Below are 25367 nucleotides of genomic sequence, written 5' to 3' on the forward strand. Positions count from 1 at the left end.
ACAATAAAGTGCTATAATTGCCAACAAGAAGGACACTTGAAAAGATTTTGTCCTAAATTGGAGAGGGAGAAGGTCCCACAAACACCAAAGACTGTGAAAGCGTGAAGTGCCAGTGTACTGAGCTGAAAGGACTTTCACAGCAGCTGCCCTTTCAAGGACAACCTCTGCCAGAGCTATGGCTGACCCAAAGCCATTCCCAAACCAAGTGTGCTGCAGATACAGAAAGTGAAGGAGGAGTTGTGTCAGGAGTACATCAGGACTGTGACTGTAAATGGAAGGCCAGAGGAGGCATATAGAGACGCAGGTGCAGATGTCTCTTTAATAAGGTTTTAAGGTGGCTGTAACAGAAGTTCCAATTGCCTTCAAGAACTTCCAGGGCACAGTTGTACAGGACATTGACGTTCCAGTTTCGTTAGGGAATGACCTGGCATCCCAAACAAAATGCCAAGGGGAAGCCACAGTCAGTGTTGTGATGGCAGCACAGAGGCACAGCAGTTTGCACCAGCTGAGCAGTCATCAAAGCCAGCAGGCTCTGATTGCGAAGACACATTGTTACCCAGCATTCCTGCAGCTGAGTGCCTGGCTGAGCAGAGCGAAAACTCCAGTCTGCCAGGAGTTTTAAAGGCCAGTGACACCAGCAGCGAGATCTACGTACACAAGCATCCCAGCACCAGGGGCCAGCATGTGCACCATCAGCAGATTGGGTACAGGGAGGTACCCCAACGAAAGATCCGGGACCTAGATGGCATCATTTGTCTGCTGGAGTTCCAGAACCAGCAGTGAGAGTCCACAGAGGAATCAACAGACAACACAAGAAGAGCACAGCAGCACCAGAAGGAGTGGTATGATTCCAAGACCAGGGATCATGTGCTAGTGTCAAAGCCCAGGAGGAAAAACAAACTGGACATTAGTGGTCACCCCCGCCTAAACGGGCTTGGGATGGGATATCCATACGAGCCTTAAGGGCATAGTGGTCCGACCATGTTTTTATTGTATAATTTTAATCATATTTAAACCGATTTCTGTTAGCTTTTACTGTTGTAAGCCGCCCTGAGCCCACCTCGGTGGGGTAGGGCGGGATATAAATCGAATAAAATAAAAAAAAAGAACCAATTTAAATATATATATATATATATATATATATATATATATATATATATATATATATATATATATATATATAAAATGTAGCAAAAACATATTAGAAAGAAGTAATCAATGAAGCTCCTCAGAGTCCATCTTACTCTGTTTTTGTTGGCAATCTTACTTGGGAGGTGAAAACATTTCCTAATTAAATTTGCTAATGACTCTGTATCAGGAAAAACTGTCAGAACAGATAAGAATTATGCACACACAGGATGAACCATATGACTTCTTATACTGGAGATACAGAAACAGGATTCTTTTGCATAGCAATGATTCTAAGTCAAACTCAAGGAATCAATAGTAACCACTTAAGTATCTGCTTGGACTTTTCAGCTGGAAATCTCAAAGGAAGAAAGAGATCTGTCAATCTTAGACAGTAGCAAAGTGATCCCCCCCCAAGTTAAATATGTCTGCACAAAAGGAAAAAAATATATAAGCTTAGGGTAAATTCAGCATGATATTTCCAGTAGGAACAAGAACATAATCACATTGTTGTCTAAATGATAGTTTCATTTGGAATATTTGCATTTTTCAGACTTCTTACACACAGATTTTTTTTTCAGTCATCATGCGGGGTTTTTTCTTGCAACCCTACAGAAGTGTCAAAAAATCACTGTAGGGAGAATATCTGCAGATTCCAGAGCAAATGAGCGGATGGGGGGAGGGCGGGCAGGTGTACCATGGAGAGTGAGTCTGAATGGCATGTCTGTAGTACCTGTCAATATCAAAGACTACCACAGAGGCTTCTGGACCACTGCTTTTATTGCATGATTAGGCATTACTTGGGTATCTTTATCTATATTAGTGATTGTGAATACAGAGTCAGGGGTAAAAGTCATCTGTGTGAATGAAATAAGATCTTGTGTCTGTGGTACCAAAAGTGAAAGTGATATATTTAACAACATTGGGATATTAGGTTAATATAGCAGTTTACCCAGTCCTAGAAGCATGATACTAAGTGCAGTAAATAAATCTCCCAATAAGTATATTGCAAAAGAGGTAAACATGTTTACTCAAGTAGATCTATTTGCTAGTCGGAATAAAGAGGCTGACACATAATATTGGGAAACGGGCCACTTTATTTAATTAACACAACTAACACGGCAAGGGCAACCTGCAGTAGGACAAGCCCTGGGGTCTTGTCCTACTGCAGACCCCGCCAAGTCCCACAAAGGGCGAGTCACCCTGCCCCCAGCACAAGCCATAAGACTATGGCTAATGCCGGGCCAGCTAGGCCAAAAACCCTCCCCTAAACTTCTGCCCCGATACCCAGAAGGAGGCGAATTTAGGAGGAGGCATGACTACAATCCGCATTGTACAGCATTGAGCCGTAAAGCCCATCTGCCGCTCCTGCGTATCGACTGCACTAACGGGTGCAGATGCCTGGGTGCTCACCCGACGCTCCGCCCACCCACCCACAACACCCGGATGGGTGGGAAGCTCTCTTGTCAGCCCCCCATCCTTTCAGGGAGGCAAAGAGCGGCCCCACGGCATGCAGCCGCTTTGCGGCGCGGCCTGGGCGGGGCCGAATTCAGTTCACATTCAGGTTGCAGCTGAACACACAGAGAGAGAACTCTAATCTAAAGAGTACTTTATCACAAATGGTCAGCTAATCCAGCATCACATGTGAGGGAATATGAGGCTATTGTATCTACAGGACAGACCTTCAGAGACGTGTCTCCGTGGAAGGTCTTGTAAAGAGAGTGAGAGGACAAAGAAGGGAGGAGGTGTCAGAGGGCAGCTCCTAGGTTAAAACAAACAGAGACATCCTATTCAAAGAGATAACACCTATACACACTTAGAGCAATGTAACACCCCTACAATGTTCAGACATGCGGAGTTGCTCATTCCAACAACTATATCAGAGATAGGAGACAAACTGGGAAGACTTTAAAAAAAAGTTCTTGGATTTTACCAGTAGGAAGGTCAGTAGAAACTAGAGTGAAAGTAATCAGTTTCTGTAAATTAGAATACAGAAAACTAGACTTGAGAAGGTCAAAAAGAGAGTTGGTGAAAAAGAGATTAAGGCAGTTGGTGAGTGTTAGATCAAGGAGTTTTTTTAAAGGAAGGATGGAAGATGTACATTGTTGTATGGTGTATATTTGAGATTGTTTGAAACCAGAGAGAACATTAGAGAAAATAAAACAGGATGAACAAGAGATATGGTAAAGGGCTGTATCTTTCCATATGGATGGTCTGTGATTCAGTCTTTTGAGTCTCAAATTAAAAAGAACTCAAAAGATGGATGGGACAAAGATCTATGTCTGAGACATTGCAGACCTGCTGCCTGAATGCCTGAGAGCCCATAAAACATTTGTTCATAAGGTCAGACAGTGCAACAGGATATGGAAAGAAGATAGCCCTGATGTTGATGGCTAGGGCAGAAGCAGGGTTTCCTTGTCCATTTTTAAAACAAAGATTCAACTGCGTGTGCACACATACACACACACACACACAAAAAAAACTTAATAATATGCCACCATCTGACCATGTGGCAAGAAAGACTCATTTTTTTCAATACTGGTGCTTTATCAGAGTATCAAACATATGTGTAAACCACAATGGCAACATCGTTATGTGGTTCATTCATGAAGACACATGCACTTAAAACACTTTCCAGTTGGGTCTCATCAGAAAGAAAACCTTTCTTCGCTACGTCTCATTCCTAGGAGCTGCTTGCCTTAGATTTTACATCAGTTTTAGAAAATGTGACAAAGCTCCTACCATAAGGTTGGAACATGTACTGATTCTTAGAGTGAAATCTTAGCAGACAGTGAAATTCAAGAACGCATGAAATCAAGCATGTAATACTCAACTCTAGAATGCTCACATCTAGATGGGGAATGCTCACTTAAGATGGGGAAACAGTAGCCAGAGGCCGAATGACACTCACCCACAGCAATTTTTTAGTGCCTGTTGGATTTCTCTTTGCAGTGGGCCTTATTACTAGTGAGAGGATAAAGCAGGGGCAGTGGTTACCTAGCCATGCAAATTTCAGACACACAGGGCTCACTTTGTAGCAATAGCTCCTTTGTATATTAGGCCACACATCCCTGATGTAGCCAATCCTCCAAGAGATTACAGTAAGACCTGTAAGAAAGCCCTGTAAATTCTTGGAGGATTGGCTACATCAGGAGTGTGTGGCCTAATATGAAAAGGAGCTCCTGCCACAAAGTGAGCCCTGCAGACACATATGTGATACCTGCATCATTTGCTACAAACAAGTAATCAACCAAATAATCCAAAGGGATAAATCCCTAATTGACAGAGACTTAAGCTACTGAACAAACAAAGTGGTTTCAAGCAGGTAAACAGATGGGCCACAGGGCACACTGCAACAACAGAATACAAGCAAACCGTAATTTGGGGACAGATCATACCTTCAGTTATATATCCAGAGACAAGATTTTTTTTAAAGATTATTTTCTCTTCTTGTTGGGGGAGAGAGGGGAGTTGACTACTATGTGTGCTAATTGGTCAAAAGTGACAAGGAGGGAAGTTTAGGGAATATTTCGAAATATGAAAAGAGAGGAAAAGGAAAAGATATGTAATTTGAAGCAGTCTTGGTTACCTCACTGAGCTGGGGTTTAGGTGGGAGAATCAGCAGTTCAGCTTAGATAACACTGGACAAAGAACTTTTAAAGAGGGAATGTTAATGTAAGTTTTAGCTCTTCTAAGACTTGAGTGGTAATGCAACTAGACCCTTTGTACTAAGCATAAAGCAGGATCCAGCTAGCTTTTTTACTATGTCCTTCTGAATTCCCCTCCTTCCCACAGCCCCTATTGTCCATGAAAATCCTGTGATTCCCATAGCATTTTTGATAGCCTTTCATTCATTTTTCACCAGCTGAAAAGCTGGCTGGATCCATCCCATATTCAGGATAATTATTGAGAGAGAAAGAGAACAATGGTGCTGGATACAATATGGGTAATCCTATGAAATGTTGTCTATGTTCTTTAAATGGTGGAGGATATCTTAAAAGAGCCAGCAAAAGATGGGGGCTGGACAGCAATGGTGCTATGTTTTATCTTTTGCTATTCCCTTCAAGCTTTGTTTGGTAAAAGTTCATAAAACTTAAAATCCTTTTTTTCGTCATAGAATTTAGTCATAAAATTTCATTCCCTGGTAATCTCTGGCACATTCAACTAGAGCTACACTCTGAAAATGTAATGAGCCAAGCAGACCTTGCAGCCATTGCAGATTTTTAACTTGATCACTACCAGCACACATTCAGAAACACAAAGAGATGCACAATGGTGGACCATTCAAGCTTCATGGGATTTCTGAAACATATCTCAGCTCAGAAAGATGTTCTTGTTTCCACAGTTAAGTGCCTTTACACAGTCTCCTTACACATCTTCTTTCACCCTCTCTTGCCCCCATTATTGAAGACTGCTGCAAGCAAAGCAAAATGAAAATGAGTAGGATACATCTGCTGCTTTCTTTATATCCAGGCTGTATATTGTATGCTGGGGAGATTAAAAATAGAGCAGAGCCCCTTTCTCATTACAATTATTGTAATGAAAATGACAAATTGGTTCAAATAAACCCAGTGCAGGCAACGAGCGATAAGATAGCTATCACCTTGAATGCTATATCTAATTCTAACCCAATTCTGTGGATTCCATGATGTCATTATCTTCACTGAACTGTAATGAAGTTGTTGGTTTTAAAGGATACAGCCAATGTGTTTCCTGAGAATTTTCCTAGAATTATGTAGTGTTTTTCACACAATCTCATTTTTAATTCAAAACCAAATGGCTTGCTTGTGATTTTGCTTTCAGAAATGGTGAAAAGAAAATGGCACAATGCTGTGGCACTCCTCTTGAGCAGAACCAAGTCATAAGAGTTTCTAGGTGTCCTGATTCCTTCCAATCATTTTTTAAATCTTTATTTGATTCCATTATGTAATACAATAATGCTTCCAATATTGAATTTTTACAGCTTTTTACCACCCTTCCCCTATCCACTCCCCCCTCACCCTCGAGTCCCAGTTTCTTAGTCCTTTTCTCTCAGCCAGGGGCATAAGGTTTGGAGCTTCCACTGAACATCCCTTCTTTGTTCTTCTTCCATCCATTCCCGGTATAATGCCCACTTCTCCTTGACTGTCACTCTCCTTTCCTCCCAGGATGAATCTTGACAAATTGTGGAGATTATATCTGATTGGATAATTTCAAATAAATAATTATGCCAATTTCCTTCTGTCCATTTACTCGCATCTTTCCAACCTGCTGCTATAACCGCTTTGCCTGCTAGCACCATTGCTTTCAATAATTCCTGATGCTTACTCTCTATTGCCCCCCCCCCAGTCGGAAGAACGAGACAACACGGTAATTGGGTGAAACAGGGCAACTTTATTGAGCTGTGCAGCCGGCTGCAGCCAGGCCGGCGAAGGCCAGGCATACCCCCAAGGCGCGGCCGCCCACCCAGGGACGGCCAGCCAGAAGAGGTTACCCGATAGCGGGCAAGACAGTAGAGGGCCATTGAACCCAGCTACCGTCCCATCCCGCTACTTCCCTAAATCAGGGGAAACCGTGGGTGCTCACCGAAACCTAAAACCTACTAAACACCCGCCAACAAAGTTACCAAAACATGACCCACCTAAAAGGGGGAATGGAGAATAGTACAAGGTAGGCGAAAAACATCCCAGCAATGGCCAATAAGCTGAGATGAAAAAATTCCTACCTGGCCCCGCCAACCAGCGACCGGAAAAAAACTGTACTATTAGAGAGAGGGAGGGAGGGCCAACAACGCAACGAAGTGCGTGCCCTCCCGCGTGGCTGGGCTTATAAAGCCCCAGACCATGCCTGACAAATGCCCGGATGGGCGGGGACCGTTTGCTTCGCTCCATCCGGGGAGGCAAAACTCGGCCCCCGCCCTAAGCCACCTAATGGCGGCGCAGGCGGGAAAGGGCTGGATTGCCCCCCCAGTCGGAAGAACGAGACAACACGGTAATTGGGTGAAACAGGGCAACTTTATTGAGCTGTGCAGCCTGGGGCAAAACTAAACTGGACCCGGACAGGCCAAGGGAAACACCCTGGACCCTACCCTGTCCAGATGGGCGAGCCACCCTGCCCCCGGCAGCAGCCAGCTAGAGCTGGCTGCAGCCAGGCCGGCAAAAGCCAGGCATACCCCCAAGGCGCAGCCGCCCACCCAGGGACGGCCTGCCAGAAGAGGTTACCCGATAGCGGGCAAGACAGTAGAGGGCCGTTGAACCCAGCTACTGTCCCATCCTGCTACTTCCCTAAATCAGGGAAAACCGTGGGTGCTCACCGAAACCTAAAACCTACTAAACACCTGCCAACCCAAAGCCAAGCCTCTGCTTAGGCTATTGGGCCCACCGGCAGGCCTAAAGCCCGCCTTAGCCCCAGCTGCAGCTCACTCAGAAAAGCCCTGTTTCCGGCCACGGACAGGTGGACACCGTCCTGCCGATACAGGTCCACCCAGTACGATCTAATGGCCGGGTGTGGCACAAAGACGCCCAGGCCCCCACAGAGCGCCTTCTTAATCACTCTGTTGGCCTTGCGCCTGGCTCTTTCCAACCCCGCTGGGTCCCAAGCCGACCGCCACACCCGCCTTGGGAGATGGCGGACCATAGTATCTGCACCTCGGGCCACCTGCTCCGGATCACCTTGAGGTCCTCAACAACCTGGCGTGACAGGGCCCTCCCCTGAACCAGGCCCAGATCGTTGCCTCCGAGGTGAATAACAAAAACATGGGGCGGAGGACCATTCCTCCCCCGAAACAAGAGTGGCAGGAGCCCGTCCCAGCGAAGGCCCCGACGACCCTGCAACTCAACGACTGCCCACTCACTGAGCCCCAATTGCGACCCGATAGATGAACGCCGGGCCCGGTGGGCAGCCCAAAAAACCATGCTGTGGCCAGCGATCAGGATCCTCCGCCTCTCACCAAGCACCACAGCACCTAGAACAAGAAAACAAAGCAACAACATTAACCACAATCCGGCTAATACTTGCTGGGCAGAATAGGGCGAACATAACCCTTGTACGCCGAAGACCGCCATCGCCCAACCTGTTGAATAGCCGGCCCCGGGTACCCCATGGCCGCCGCCGTTGAGGCAGCACCGATTCGGAATGAATGAGTCCAGAATCGAAAACCAGACAGCCCAAGCCTCTCCAAGGCCTGGCTGGTGACTGACCAAAATTGAAATTTAGTCAGCGGGGACCGATCCTCGTGCCGGAAAAAGGGGCCAGCGTCATCACCCCGAACTGCTATATAGTCGATCAGGGCCCTGACCGGGCAAATATCACAATCGTGGCACGAACCCAAGGCGATCGAAACCCCCCGCTGGCTCTGATCAGTCTTGGACCTGCGCACCCTGATGGATGTGCGGTCCCCGGTAATTTTAACATTGTCGGCCTGGAGAGCCCGACCTGAACCATTTGTGCGCGAGCGGACCACCAGCTCACTGACCCTCAGCGCACCAAAAAAGGTGGTCATGGCAGTGGCGTGAAACAGTACCGCCTCGAACTTAGAAAAACAGACAACAGGCCAAATTCCATGGAAACCCTTCAATACCTCAGGTGAAAAGGGTTGCCGGGTGTCTGGTCGCGGGCCTTGCTCACGGGACCAGCCTTCCAACATTTTTCGAAGCCTGAAGTCATTAGAAGCATCCGCCAGGCCCCGCACCTTACTGGTAAAAGCCAGTGCGGCCAACATTGCCCTGTTGGTTTTAACCAAAAGCCCCTTACCTTTCAGCTCAACGCAGAACTGCATGAGATGAGCTGCTGGAATCGGCCACAAATCGGCCAATCCTACCTGCTCCCTGAAAGCCGTGAACTGCTTAACGGAGCGATCATAGGCCTTCTGGGTGGAGGGGGCTAAGGCCAGCATCATTGCCCGGTCGGCCTCTACTCTCCAAGCCTTCACATCTCTGAGGGCATCCGAGCAGGCTGGAGGTCGGCCTCTGGTGCGAGAAGTCGAAACCGCCCCATCTGCCGACAAGACAGAGCGTCCGCGACCCCGTTGCACACACCGGGCACGTGCTTGGCAAGGAACAAAATGTTTAAACGTAAACAACATAAGGTAAAAAACCTAACCAAACGCATAACCGGGGATGATCTGGACGTGAGGGTATTAATCACCTGAACGACCGCCATGTTGTCGCACCAGAAGTGCACGACATGGTTGGCCAATTCCTCACCCCACAATCGGACAGCCACAACAATTGGGAAAAACTCTAAAAAGGTTAAGTTGTGGCAAAGTTCATTATCCCGCCAAGCCTCGGGCCAATTCTCCGCGCACCATCGTCCGCGAAAATAAACCCCAAAGCCTATGGCACCGGCAGCATCGGACATGATCTGCAAATCGGCCTTGATCCACATATCCTCCCTCCAAAAGGAGACCCCGTTGAAGTCAGAAAGGAAGTGTTCCCAGACCTCAAGGTCATCCCGCATTCCCTGATTAACTCTGACCTGATGATGGGGAAGACGCAAGGCCCCCATAGCGTCACACAGGCGCCTCAAAATAGCACTTCCTGGGGCCACCACTTTGCAAGCAAAGTTGAGGTGGCCCACAATCTGCTGAAGCTCAAGCAGTGAGATCTTACGTTTTCCCCTGACTCCTGCAAGCCGCTGCCGTAGGGCCTCGATTTTTTCCGCCGGCAGGCGAGGTGTCTGCCTGACCGTATCCAATTCGATTCCCAGAAAGGTCAAAACCGGAGAGGGACCCTCCGTCTTTTCATGGGCAAGTGGGACCCCAAGGTCCTCAGCTAACTGGAGGAAGGCACGAAGGAGATGGGCGCACTGCCCCGATCCCCAAGGGCCCACAAACAAAAAATCATCCAGGTAATGAACAGTATTGGCGGACCCCGCCCGTTCCCGAAGGGCCCATTCCAAAAAGGTGCTAAAGTGTTCAAAGGCAGAACACGAAATAGCACACCCCATGGGCAAGGCCTGGTCCATATAAAACTTACCCTCGAATGCAAATCCCAGGAGCTTGAAATTGTCCGGGTGCACCGGCAACAGGCAAAATGCAGACTTTATGTCGCACTTCGCCAGCTCAGCACCACGTCCACAATGCCGGACAACCCGGACAGCCTGGTCAAAGGAAGTATATCGGACCGTGCACAGAAAGTCCGGAATGGCATCATTCACCGACCCCCCCCTTGGGGTAAGAGAGGTGATGAATCAGCCAAAATTCACCCGGCACCTTCTTAGGTACCACACCCAGGGGGGATACCCGTAAATTGGGAACTGGGGGAGAATCAAAAGGGCCCAAAACCCGGCCCTCTCTGCACTCCTTTGAAATCTTTTCCCTCACAACTTGTTCCATTCCCTTAACAGACAATAAATTCTTGGCCATACAGGGTCCACATGGACCCTGAAATGGAATACGGAAACCAAACGTGAAACCATCCCGTAAATATGCCCTATCCCGAACTCTGGGATAAGTCAATAACAGCCTATTGAGAACCCTCACCTTGATGGGGCTGGGGCCCTTTACCAGAGCCATGGGCTCCGGCCCTGCCCCCCGAGCGCTTGGGGCCTCCTCGAGGTTTGGATCTGCTGCACGCAGACAGTGCATGCGACCCCCCGCACAGTGGGCACTCATGCTTGTACTTACAGGTCTTGCGGTTACAGACTCCCTGCGAAGTATACTCCCAGCACAAAAGCTGGGGTTGAACCAGCTGCCCCACACCAGTGCGGGGACCAGACGGACCTGCCTGCTTGCTAACCAGGTGCCCACTGTCACCTGCATTGGGCTTGGCGGGGGACATCAGCTGCAGCCATAGCTGCTGGTTTATTTGGTCCCAAGGCATGGCGGGGTTGAGAGCAGCTCTCATCCGGAACTCCTCATCGTACTGCAGCCACACAGCACCCGAAAAGTCCGTATATGCCTTGTAAACAATGTCGCAATACTGGAATAGCAGTGCAGCCCGTAAAGGCTGCGCACGTGCTATCACCCCAGCGTAGATTAGGAATCCTGGCAACCAATTTGCCCAGTTCCTTTCCACTTTCCTACGCTTAATCTTTTCTTTATCCCTCTCATCGAGCTCATCTTTTTCCTTCTTCTCCAGCTCCCTGTAGAGGAGGCCAAAGACGTCGACATACTCGCCCCAAAGTATCTTTTCACGCGTGGCAACAGCCAAGTGGTCACCCAGTGGCATAGCAGTGTCGCCAAAGGGGCGGCACTGAAACAGGACCGACCCCAGTGCAGCCTGGGACCAACCGCCCAGGCCGCCATGAGTGCCTGCCCAACCAAAAGGCCACTGACCCCCCCCCACAGCTGCCCCCAGGGCAACGATCCACCCTGTGGCGACTGACGTACAGCTGCCTGAGATGTGGAAGGGGAACCGGCCACCGCAGAGGCGGGTACAGCACCCCACGGAAGGACCTGACCTTGCCCACAAGGGCCCCAACTACAGGTGGGCGCTGCCTGAACAAGAGACCCTCTGGCAGTGCCCAGGCCAGCTGCAGAAGATGGAAAGGATGCTGTGGGTGGATAAAGGGGGCCCCATCCACCCCAAGGCCATGCTCCAGAAGGCCCAGACCCTCCAAGCTTACCTTCTTGATCGGTCACTCCGACTGCGACCACTACCGGTGTAGCACCGCTGTGACCTTCAGCTGGAACCGGGCCCTCCGGCGGAGCACCCCCATCATCAGAATCAGAGGCAGGTTCGGCAGGGCTCTGGCACGGCTCGGTGGAAGGGCCAGGACGGGCGGCCATGTCCTGCAAAGTAGATAGACGTGCGAGGACCTCCTGCTCGAACGCCCTGGTGGACGCCCTAGCAGCCTTCCGCCCTCAGGGTAAACCCGTAGCACCCGGATCAAAGCCCTGCTGCTGCTCCAGTGCCTCTAGGCGCTCAACAATGGCCTGTCTGGTTCGGGCCTCCTCATCCTCCCCAGGTCTGCTGGGCTCAGGGCGCTTGCCAGGGGCCTTAGCCGGCTGCTTGCCCTTAGAGGGCCCTTGGCCTTTTTTAGGTGCCATTTCAAAAACTTAATAAGTAACACACCAAGCTCAAGCAGTCTGCCTGCCAGCACCCAGTGGCTGATCACAGCAAAATCCCACAGGGAACCCCTCTGTTACTGCCCAGGTGCCAACACTCAAGGAAAAAATCCCACGCCCAAGCCCCAACCTCACAGAAGAGTAAGAAGGGGGGGAGGAGAGAGAGGGAAAGGCCGCTTAAAGGACGGTGTAATAGAATCAGCACACTCGGCCCACAAAGGAAAGCCCCTGGCCCCAGCCCAACAACGGGGACCCCACACGCGGCCGTAAGCCGCCATTACCACCACCAGGAGCCGAAGAAAAGAGCCGTCCGGCCTCGCGGCGCCGCACGAAGCCGTGCTGTGGATGCCTCCGCTTTGCCGCCGATCAGCTGATCAGCGGGATCCCCCGACGCGACGCGCCAGCCGCGGCGAAGAAAGCCCGCTCGCTGGAGGCCTGACAGGCCCGACGTCACCGGCGAGCAGAGCGGCGCTGCAGGAATCAGCTGTTCAGCGGGAGAGAAGCAAGCCCGATGCCGGCCCGGTAAGCCTTACTACGCAGCGAAAAACGACGACCCAGGGAGAGCACGCACTCGCCGGACCAACAACGCAACAAAGTGCGTGCTCTCCCGCGTGGCTGGGCTTATAAAGCCCCAGACCACGCCTGACAAATGCCCGGATGGGCGGGGACCATTTGCCTCGCTCCATTCGGGGAGGCAAAACTCGGCCTCCACCCTAAGCCACCTAATGGCGGCGCAGGCGGGAAAGGGCCGGATTCTCTTCAGTCTTATTGTGCCTCTCAACATCAGCTCCAAATCTATATTTATGTTTATTGTAAATAATCCATTAATTTTGCCCACTACCATTCTCCAAAAGTTTTTAACCTCTACGTATTCCCACCACATATGGGAGTACCATCCTTTTATAATTTTGCAGTGCCAGCATTTTGGACATATTTGCTAGTATAGCTGGAGTTCTATACCATTTTGTAAAGAATCTTAACTCTAGTTCCTTAAACTTATATATTTTAATTCTTGTTATCCCCTCCATAAGTTTCATGACTTTTTGCTCCGTTATTTGCGTCTCTGCTTTCCATCTTCTTTGTGTTTGAGAGATTATTTGCCCCCCCAGTCAGAAGAAGAGACAGACACAAAGTGTTGGGTTTAAAACCGGGCCGCTTTATTGAATAATTAATTAACCTGTAAACTGGCAGGGATGAGACCTAACCAGGACAAGCCCTGGGGACACCCCGGACCCCGCCTTGTCCAAAGGGTGAGCCACCCTGCCCCCAGCACAAACCCACCGTATTCGGGTTGTAACTGAGCGGCCAGGCCCCCAGCCATACTCCACCTGGGCTAGCATCAATCCCCCATGGAAAGATCTGCCCAGATGAGGCTCTCAGTGATCTGCATTCCCCGCACTGAGCCATGTAGCCCATCTGCGGTTCCTACAGAACACCTGCACCAATGGTGCAAGGCCATAGGTGCTCTCCTGCAAACCCTGTGGCCAAAACATCCTCCAGCCACCGCCAATGCCAAGCCTCTGCTTAGGCATTAGTGCCCCAAAGGACGGCCCAGAGCCGACCACAAACCCTGACGTATCTCATCAAAAAAAGGCCCGGTTGCCCAACTCTGAAAGGAACCCCATCCAGCCTATACATGGCCGGATGAGAGAGAAAATCCCAAGCCATTCTCCATGGCTTTCTGCCGGGCCCTATTGGCCTTGCGCCTAACTCGCTCTAAGCCCCCAAGTACAAGGGCACCTCCAACTCCTACCTGGCGATCTAGCTGACCATACTAGGACCAGCCAAAAAGGACAAGCCTCTCCAATACGATGCCTCTCACTACGAGCCACAGCACCTGAAAAACAGAAAATTGTCAGAACAGACAATGGCCAACAGGCGATAAAACCGTCGCCCTCCAAACTACCCCCTAGGTGACCAACGGGTGCACCTGTTTTTATATATATATATATATATATAAAAGCTGCCAACCGCCACAGGCCCACCAAATTTTTAACGTCCCGGGCCTGGGGCGCCTGCCCGCGGTATCAGCCATAAACTGCATAACCAACTCGCTAAACATAGCGCCGAAAAAAGGGGGGCCATCAATGAGGCCGCATGAAGCAGAGCGGCCCCGAAAGGGGAACTGCATAACCTGTGCCACGGAACCGGCCAACTATCCAGCAGCCCCGCAGTGCCCCCAAATGCCCAGAATTGGCCGCTCTCCCAGAACCCAAGAGCCCAGTGGCTCTACGTGAAGGGCCCCCCACCCCTCTTGCTTCCTCCATGGCAGCCAGCCGCTCCATAATGGCCTGCCTGGTCTGCACGTCCTCCCCATCCTCAGGTGGGGGCTGGTCAGGGGGAGGCCTCTTGGGTGACCTCTTAGCCGGCTGCTTCCCCTTACTTTTCCTTTGACTTTTTTTTGGCCCCATGCCATCCACTACTAGCCTGCTCTGAGCCTAACCCCAATCTAACTTGTGTGTCTGAAAGAGAGGGGAGGGGGGGTCACTCACCCCCTTTTGCAAACAAAACCACCCAAGCCCAACAAAGAGGCAACCACTGCCTCAATGCACCGGGGAGTCCCAATATCCGCCCCCCAATCAAAGGACCCCCTCCCTTGCTCTGGACTGACACGCGGCCCCCGCGGGGCTGAAACTCAGGCTCCGCACCTTCCACATAGACAAGGATCGGGCTCAGGGCACGCCGCAGCTCCTCCGACGTCGCGGCTCTTCTGATGCCGCCGCAACCGCACTTGCCAACCAACCAGCTCACAATGAACCCAGGTCCCGTCGCACCGCTCCAGGCACAGCAGACGCTGCTCTGCTCCCTGTCCGAGAGCAATTTTTTAACTACGTATCTGAGGGCAAGGCTGGCCTTTTAAGGCCACGCCTCGCCCCCTCCCGTGTTACAGGGCGAGTCCACTGCCTCCCATCCTTCCGGGGAGGCAATGGACAGCCCCTAGCCTTAGCGGACGATGGTCCGCTCGGCTGGGAAGGGGCCGTAATAGTCCTGGCAAAATGTTCATCTTTACTGAGGATATTCTTCCCATTGGGGATAAATTCAAATCTTGCCATTTTCCCAAGTCTTTTAAAATTTCTTTTCCATCTTTAAGCTGCTGCACTTATTTGAAATCTGAATACCTAAATATTTAATTCTATTCTCATAGGAGAACCCTGATTTTTGTTGGAGAAACTGAATTTGTTCTGACATCTTATTCTTTGTCAAGAATTTTGTTTTGTGATAATTAATCTTCAGTCCCTCCCATTGGCCAAATTGGTTGATCTTTTTTATCAAACCATCAATTGAATCTATTGTTTACTCTAATATAAAGACCAGGTCATCCACAAAGGCTCTCAATTTATATTGTTCACCTTTAATCACCGGTCCCTTAATACTTGTATCTTCTCTTATTTGGTTATTCAGTATCTCTAAACACAAAATAGAAAGGAGTGGTGACAGTGGGCAGCCTTGTCTTGTACCCTTTTGAATAGCAATTGCTTCTGTTAATTCACCATCACCATCATCCTTGTCCATTGCAAGGAATATATTGATCGCATTGTTCTCAAAAGCTTCTCACCACACTCCATTCCATTCAGCTGTTGCAACATAAATTGCCAACGAATGTTGTCAAAGGCCTTCTCTGCATCCAGTCAGATTAATGCCAGTTGTTTTTCTGGATGGTTTGCATAGTATTCCATTGTGTTACATACTGTTCTAACATTATCTTTCAGGTATCTTCTAGGAAAAAATCCTGCCTGGTCTTGGTGTATTGTGGACTGTAAGACCTTAAAGCATTGTGCCAATATTGCAGCAAAAATTTTGTAATCCACATTTAAAAGAGAAATTGGTTGATAGTTTTTTATATCTTTCAAAGCTGCACCCTCTTTTGGGATTAAAGATATTGTCGCTTCTTGCCACGAAACTGGTATTTGGGCTTCCTCTTGAATCCTTTCAATAAGACATTTAAATGGCAACAGTAAGGGCTCCTAATAAGCTTTATAGAACTCAGCAGGTAGGTCATCTGGACCCAGTGCTTTTCCATTCTTTTGAGATGCTATTGCATCTCCCACTTCCCTAATCATTATTGGTTCATTTAAAATGTTTTGTTGTTGTTCTGTGAATATAAGATTATTTTGTTTAATATATTCTTATGAGTTGTTTGGACTTGTTTATCTTCATATAGTCTTTTTATAAAATTGTTCCACCATTTGGCATATCTCCTGTCTTCGGACTTTCTCTTTACTATTTTCATCTTTCATTACAGCATTATTCTTTTGGCATTCTCTTTTCTCATTCTATAAGCCAACCACCTTCCAGGTTTGTTAGCATGTTCAAAAAAGTTTTGTCTGGCAAATCTCATTTTTTTCTCCGTTTCCTCTATGAGCAGTAGATTAAGTTGGTGTTGTGCTTTTTAAACTTTATTTTTAAACTCCTGTTTTATAGATTGTGCTTTTAAATTATTTTCAGCTTCTCCTGCTTGCGACATTAATCTCTGAAAATTTTCCATTCTTTCTTTCTTTTTCTTGGCACTTTATCTGATTGCAAGGCCCGTAAAATATGCTTTGGCGATATCCCAGACCACTTGCATCTTTACATCTTGAGTTATGTTCTGTTTGAAGGAGGATTCCATTTCAACCTTGGAGGCTTCCGGTCAGGCGTTGGAGGGAAGCAGACGCGTAGTTTTCCAGCTCCGTTGTGATAAGTCTTTTTAACCTGGTTTTAATCTAGTTTGATTCTTCTAACTATTGTTTTGGCTTGAGGATTTTATCTTCTTTTAATCCTTTTCATTGTGGGCTGCAGAACTAAAGAATATAACTCCCTCCGGCTCATTTGGATAATTGGCCAGCATCTTCAGCATTCTTGGGCTTGGTGGTTGGCCAGCAGCCTAGCTCTTATTTTATCTTATTTTGAATACTAAATCTTACAATGTGTAGCTGATGTGAAATGTGCAGCTGGTGTGAAACATGAAGATTATAGGAAGAGAATTATAGAGATTTATTGACCTGCCTAATTTACAACTGCAAGAGTGTTTTGATCTGAACTTTCACTCTTTGGCAATTATTTACTTTACCTTGTCCTAGTGGACTGGAATTTGTTGGCAAGCGAGAAAGAGTGAAATAATGAAAATAAAAGTGGTTGTAATCAGCTGTCAGCATTTAGTCTGCTTAGTGTTACAGTGACTTTATGTACTTTACACTGGGAGTAGACTCTGAGCAGCAGCATTGTCTTGTGGTTTTTCCATTCTCATCTTTTGCCTGGATTATTTTCAAAAATTATTACAGCGATTTGTGGGAACTGTGTTAGATTTTATTCAAAGAAGAATTGCTCCTCTCATTTATGGGAAGGGGACAGATTAAGAGGACCCATGACTCGAATGACTTAACTCCTCCCCCGGTCTGTAAACAGACAAAATTGGACTTTTTTTTACATCAAACCGATTTGCTCCTTTGGCAGTTGATGCAGCTGAAAGTCAAGCTGATGAGTGGAGAGACTTAATTGATTGTCCTGGAAAAAATAATGAAGTCAATAAAGATAATCTCAGAACATTTGATAAGGAGGTTGATGATTCCATTTTAAATAATTTCAACCTTGGATTCTTTAAGAAAATCTTTATCTTTTAAAATAGAGGTATTTAGCCGCCAAGTTCTTCTCAATTGGGTTCCTTTGAGTTTTATCATTACAGGACTGTGATCTGATATGACTCTTGTTTGAATTTCTGTCTCAGCTAGATCTTTAACCAAGTTTCTAGAGAGCCAACACATGTCAATTCTTGACCATGTTTGGCGACTGGCAGAGTAATATGTAAAGTCTTTCGAATTTGGGTATCTTGTTCTCCACACATCAACTAGCTCCAATTCTTCTACAAGCTTCCAAAAACTTGTTGGTAGTTGGAGACCTTTAGCTTTAGTGTGTTTATGTGTGTGTTTTTTTATCCAATTGTCTGTCAGAAACTGCGTTATATTCTCCTACTATACAGTATTCTGCATAGTCCAAATTTGACAACCTAAGATGTAAGTCTTTGAAGCATTTTTTCTTGGTGATCATTCAGGGCATAAATATTTGCCAATAAAAATTTTTATTATCCACCATAACTTCCACTAATAAAATTCTTCCATCTTCTGAAGCATACTGTAATTGTCAATTAAATTTGTCCTTAATGTATATTGCCAATTCTCTTTTCTTTTTATTTGTATCTGTTGCTATAAACAAATTGCCAAGTTTCTTATTTTTCAGATTTATTTTTTTATTTTAAATTTTTGATTTATTAACAAAACACACATAAGACATAAAAGAAGACAAACAAACAATAATAAAAGAAAATCATATATATACATATACACATCACTATCATCTACTGGAGCAAATGGACTAAAACTAGTACAAATAATATTATTCTGTCAATTCAAAGCCCAATTGTTTAGCCCATGTATATATTGGAATCCAAGTTTTCTCACACTCTTCTACATTCCCTCCTTTCAGCTTATAAGTAAGCATATCCATTTCTGCTGCTTCAAGTAATTTAAACATAAATTCCTTTTTATTCGGTAATTGAGACGTTTTCCAGTATTTAGCATATAAAATCCTTGCTGCTGTAACAATATGGAGCAATAGCTTTTTCGTTGTTTTAGGTAATGAGATTTTACATATATTTAATAAGTATAATTCTGGTACATGGGGAATTCTCATTCTTAATATCGTTTGGCACCAGAGTGATATTTGCACCCACAGAGGCGTCACTAGGGTGGGTTGCACCCTGGGGTGTAACTGATTCAAGTCACCCCCCCATTGGGCATCACCCCTTTTGGAGGGCTGCATCACCCCTCCGCACACAACCCCGCCCACTTCACATGGCCCCTCCCTCATCCACCCTCTGGTCACATGACCAGCCCCTGTAATCCAAGATACCAGTTTTGCAGCATTTAAGTTTCCCCCACTCACCCACATGCTTTTAGCTGAGCCGGCGGCAGCGCGGCCCCGGTTTCAGAATCCCGGCCAGCCCACATACAGCAGCAGCGTTCTAGTCCCAGGGCCAGCCCCTTCCTGTTGGGGGGGGGGGTCATGGGTCAGTGCCTGGGGCCAATGAGAATGCTCTGGGGGAGGGCCGATGGCCCCCTTGGCCCTGCCCTAGTGATGCCACTGTGCACCCAATATTTTTTAGCTAAATCGCATTTCCACCACATATGGAATAGCGAGCCTTTCACTTTACCACATTTCCAACATTTATCAGAAATATTTGGGTAGGCTCTTTTCAGGGGTAAAGTACCAACGATAAGCCATTTTGTATAGATTTTCTTTAAAAAGAGAAGACTTTGTCAATTTCAAGTTTTTCTTCCATATTTTCTCCCATTCATTCAATTCAATAGTGTAGCCAAAATCTTGCATCCATTTAACCCAATTTTCTTTTACATTTTCATCTTGCATTTTCAGTTCTAATAGCCAATTGCAAATTCTAGAAATAAGTTTTCGATCTGATTCCAACATAATACAGTCAAATTCATTCAGTTTTTTGGAGAAGCCTAACTGCTTATCAATCTTAAACCTTGACTTAATTTGCATTTTGAGCCACCAGTCCATTCTAGAATTTTCATCAGTGTTCAAATCATGCTTGGCATCTAATAGGCATTCGTAGGTATGGCTATCTCCCCAACTAAAGAGATTTGGTTGGACCAATGCTTCAACCGGGGAAAGCCATTTAGAAGTATATCTATACACTTGATTTTTAACCTCAGACCATGACTTAAACAAAGATTTTCTAACTTCATGTCTAAAGAAATTACTTCCTTTTGCTGGGTCCTCATACCATATGTATGAGTGCCACTCTCTTACCAGATCAGCTCCTTCTAGTATTAAGAGTCTTTTATTTCTTAATACTAGCCAATCCTTAACCCAAGTCAGGACACATGCTTTGTGGTAGGTCTGCCAGTCTGGTAAAGCAACCCCCCCCACACACACACACACTTTCTTTACTATCTGGTAGAGCTTTCAACTTGATCCTGGGTTTTTTGTTTTGCCAGAAAAATCTTGTCACTATTTTGTTTAATTGTTTTAAAAAGGTTTTAGGTAAGATAATCGGTATCATTTGGAACAAGAATAGTATTCTCGGGAGCACGTTCATTTTAACTGATGCAATTCTGCCCAATAAAGAGATTTGTAGCTCACACCACCATTCTAAATCTGCTTTAATCTCTTTTAATATTTTTTTCATAATTATCCCTTACGAGAGTTTTCAGTTCTGTCGTTAAGTTTATACCTAAATATTTTACTTTTCTCTCATGACGAAATCCTGATTTTACTTCTAGTTCAGATATTTGTTCTTTTAGTCATATTTTTGGATAAAAATTTAGTTTTCTTGTAATTAACCTTAAATCCCGCCACTTCACCATATTGCTTCAAGCTCTTCTTCAGTCTTTCAATAGATGAGCTAGGATCTTCCAAGGTGACTAATATGTCATCAGCAAAGGCTTGGATTTTATAAACTTCTTTCTTAATCTTGACACCTTTAATCTCTGAGTCTTCTCTAATCATTTGTAATAACGGCTCCAATGCTAACACAAAAAGAATAGGGGACAACGGGCAACCTTGCCTAGTACCCCGCCCAATTATTATTGAGTCAGACAGGGATCCATTAACATTAATTCTCACTTTTTGACTTGAATAAATTGACTTAATCAGTTTCACAAAATTTTCTCCACAACCAATTGATGTCAAAGTTTTCAAAATAAAGCTCCAATTAACATTGTCGAAAGCTTTTTCCGCATCTAGTGTAATTGCCGCAAACTGTTTTTCTGGATGTTCCTTGTAGTATTCTAAAGTATTCATAACCATTCTTAAGTTTTGCCTCATTACTCTTCCAGGTATGAAGCCCTGAAATCCTAAACTCAGACCCGGATTGGTGGGCTCCCTTACTTGCTGCCCTTTTTACAATGGTCGATAAAACTGGTTTAATGCCCGAGGCCTGGACAAATGCAGTAATAGTGCCAATCTACAAGAAGGGTGACTGTTCATCCCCCTCAAATTTTAGACCTATTAGCCTCCTCTCTATAATTGGCAAGTTGTATGCCAAGCACCTGTTAGCCAAACTTACTGCATGGATGTCACAACAACAAATCCTAGGGCCAGAACAAGTGGGTTTTCGCCATGGGAAATCCACACTGGATCACTGTATTATCTTGTCCTATCTAGTAAATAAATATACTAGGAAGGCCAAGCTTAAGTTATATACTGCCTTCCTCGATCTCAAAGGAGCGTTTGATTCCATAGATAGAGACTTACTTTGGGACAAATTGAATAAAATGAATATTGACAAGCGATTACCTTTTCTTATCAGAAAATTGCATACCTCAACTATCTGCCAGGTTAAATGCTCTCTAGCCGGAAAGTTAACAGCAAAATTTCCATCTAATAAGGGTGTTAAGCAGGGCTGCATTCTAGCCCCCTCCTTATTTAACCTTTTCCTTAATGATCTAGCACTGACATTGTCTGGCACCGACGGTCATAGCCCTAAACTTGGTTCCACTCACGTGCCACTGTTACTGTATGCAGATGACGCTTTACTAATGTCCTGCACGCGAGTGGGTTTGAAGCGTCTTTTTAGCCGCTGTCTTGAGTATTTTGAATCTAATAAGCTCCAACTTAACTTTGAAAAAACCAAAATTCTTGTCTTCTCAAGAACTTGGAAATTATTCAAATGGGACTTTAATGGAAATAGAATAGAGCAGGTTAGACACTTTAAGTATCTAGGTATTCATTTCCAATACAATGCATCTTGGACTGTTCAGCGAAGGTCTGCAACTAATATGGCTAAGGCCAGTGCCCAGGCTCTCTGTCGTTTCTTCTACAATAAGGGAAATCAATTTGTGCCGGCTGCTCTGAAAGTTTTTAAGGCCAAAACATGTGCGCAACTATTATATGGTATGCCAGTATGGATTGGTGCGTTTGATTATTCCTTGGAACGCATCCAAGCCAAATTTCTTCGTAAAATTTTGGGAATGCCATGTTGTGTGCCTTATGCAGCCCTATGCCTAGAATCGGGGCAGGTCCCACTTGAAACTAGGGCATGGCTCTTAACTGTTAAATATTGGTTGCGAATACACTATAACTTCGATCCTTCCAGTCTTATCTTTCAAATGCTCTCAGAATCTAGTTACTCTAATTGGCTAGACTCCGTCAAGAAAAAGATTAGCACTGTTGGTTTATCTTTAGAGTCATTATCCATGCTCTCACAAACGGAGGCATTTCGTATAATAATAATAATAATAAATTTATTCTTATATCCCGCCCTCCCCTGCCAAAGGCGGGCTCAGGGCGGCTCACAGGCATGGAATTCCATGGTTCAATAAAACAATACAATACAACACAATTTTAAATAATCAATTACATAATAAATAAGTTAGTTAAAATAGATAAAATAGGTGTTAAATTACTATGGGTCATAATATCCACAAGATGGCTGGGTGGCTACACATCAGTTTAGCCAGGTTCTGTTTCGAAGGCAAGCTGGAAAAGAAATGTTTTGCAAGCCCTGCGGAATTGATTCAAGTCCCGCAGGGCTCGTACCATCTCTGGTAGATGATTCCACCATCGAGGGGCCATTGCTGAGAAGGCTTGCTCCCTGGTTGTCTTCAATCGAGCCTCTCTTGGCCCAGGGATTATTAAAAGATTTTGAGAGCTAGATCTCAGTGCTCTCTGGGGAACATATGGGGAGAGGCGGTCCCTTAGGTAGGCAGGTCCTCGGCCATATAGGGCTTTAAAGGTAATGACCAGCACTTTATAGCGAACACGGTACACAACCGGCAGCCAATGCAGATCCCGCAGCCCAGGCCGCACATGTTCCCACCGTGGTAGTCCCAATAGCAGCCTGGCCGCCGCATTCTGGACTACCTGGAGTTTCCGTGTTCGGTATAAGGGCAGCCCCATGTAGAGGGCATTGCAGTAGTCTAGTCTCGAGGTGACCGTTGCGTGGATCACAGTTGCTAGGTCGCTGTGCTCCAAGAAGGGAGCCAACTGCCTCGCCCTCTTGAGGTGAAAGAAGGCGGATCTAGCAGTGGCAGCTATCTGGGCCTCCATTGACAAGGAGGATTCCAGTAGCACTCCCAGGCTCTTGACTTTGCGCACTGGTATCAGTGGCGCACCGTCAAAAGCCGGCAGCGTAATCTCCCCTCCCGGTCTGCCGCGGCCCACGCAAAGGACCTCAGTCTTCACTGGATTCAACTTCAGCCCGCTCAGCCTGAGCCAGTCAGCCACGGCTTGCAACGCCCAGTCCAGGTTTATTGGGACATCGCCAGCCCGGCCATCCATCAATAGATAGAGCTGGGTGTCATCTGCATACTGATGGCAACCCAGCCCATACCTCCGTACAATCTGGGCAAGGGGGCGCATAAAGATGTTAAACAACATAGGGGAGAGAACTGCTCCCTGAGGCACCCCACAATGAAGTAGGTGTCTCTGAGACAGCTCCCCCCCAATTGCCACCCTTTGTCCCCGACCTTCCAGGAAGGAAGAGAGCCATTGTAAGGCTAGCCCCTGAATTCCTGCGTCGGCGAGGCGGCGGGTCAGCAGCCGATGGTCGACCATATCGAACGCAGCCGATAGGTCTAGCAGCAGCAATACTGCCGAGCCGCCTCAATCCAGTTGTCGTCGGAGGTATGATTAAAGCCAGAATTCTGGATATTGAATTACAAAATCTCCACAGCGCCGCTAATAAAACTTGTTCTCCCGTGAGTCTAGGGTTTTCGTTTGATGTTGGCCATATGGCTTCCTATCTCTATTCTTTGCAAAGTCCTCAACAGCGTAGGGCCTTTTCATTGGCAAGATTTGATGTTATGCCATCAGCAGTTCTATATGGTAGATATCATAACATACCCTACCCGGCCAGACTATGTCCATGTAAGTCTGGATCTATTGAAACCATTTCACATATTCTCCTGTATTGTCCTTTTTATCTAAGTATTCGTGGTCGATTTTTGGATCCTATTCTTTTAAATAAGATGGGTCTGGCTGATCCAGATAAGGTTCAGTTTCTTTTGAAGGATGTTACTCCTGACATAACTGTAAACACTGCCTTATTTCTGTACTGGGCCAAATTGATTCGTCAAGACAAGGAACAGTCTTGTTGTCCCATTTAACTGTGATCTTATGTAAATGTATTTTAATCCTGATGTCCAGTATTTTAACCTATTTTCTGTTTTTCAACCCATTGTTCTTTTAACCTGTTTTTACATGCCATTAAAGGTTGATTGATTGACTGGTCTTCATGTATAATGTCTGTGATAGTTTTTTTAAGCCTGTTCATTAATATAGTTGCAAAAAATTTGTAAACTGCATTTAATAACGAAATCGGTCTATAGTTCTTAATTTCTACTGGATCAGTTCCTTCTTTATGTAATAGCAAGATTAAGGCCTCTTTCCACAACTCAGGCATCTTCGTTGTTCCACTTATCCCTTCCAATACTCTTTTATACGGCAATAAAAGAATTTCCTCAAAACATTTATAAAATTCAATTGGCAGACTGTCTAAACCAGGAGCTTTATTATTTTTCTGGCTTTTTATAGCCTCAACAACAACAAGAAGAAAAAGCTACATGGCTCACTACCTAAAACATTTTTCAAGATGGCAGATGAGCTGAACCTGATTGATACCTGGTGGTTGAAAAATCCTCAGACAATGGATTACACTTATTACTCTCATGTACATGTTCACCGATGTAATTTTCAGTCCCATTTTATTCATTGTTCAACTCGAGAGTTACTATCTGATAGTGCCCTTTTTCTCTTTTAACACCTGCAATCTTGTCTTTATTTTTCCATTATTTTTCCTCTTGATGTTCTCATAACAAGTTTTACTTGGATCTCCTCCTCCTTCTTGTTCTTCTTCCACATCAGACTCTTGAGTATCTATGTCAGCATGCCCCCTCCAGAACTCCTGCACTTTCTCTAAAGATATTAGGTTAAAACTTTTACTTTGATACATTAAAAAGACTCCTTCCGGAACCAGCCATCTAAATGAAATAGATTGGTCCATTAACCAGGATGTCCATTTCCTGTAGCCTTCTCTTCTTTGCCTTACATTCCAAGGAATGTCTTTCAAAACCTTGATTTTGTTTCCTTTCCACATTAAATCATTTTCCTTTGTCACTCTATACTAATATTTGACACCTTATTACTTACACCTGTCACCTTTCTTATCAGCCCATTGGTCCCTATCTCATTTTTGTTAAACTTTGTAAAGTCCCTCAAAATTAATTAAATAGTTGAAGTCCAATAGCAATTCTAA

This window comes from Heteronotia binoei, chromosome 21, assembly GCF_032191835.1.
Source record: "Heteronotia binoei isolate CCM8104 ecotype False Entrance Well chromosome 21, APGP_CSIRO_Hbin_v1, whole genome shotgun sequence".
Lineage (NCBI taxonomy): Eukaryota > Metazoa > Chordata > Lepidosauria > Squamata > Gekkonidae > Heteronotia > Heteronotia binoei.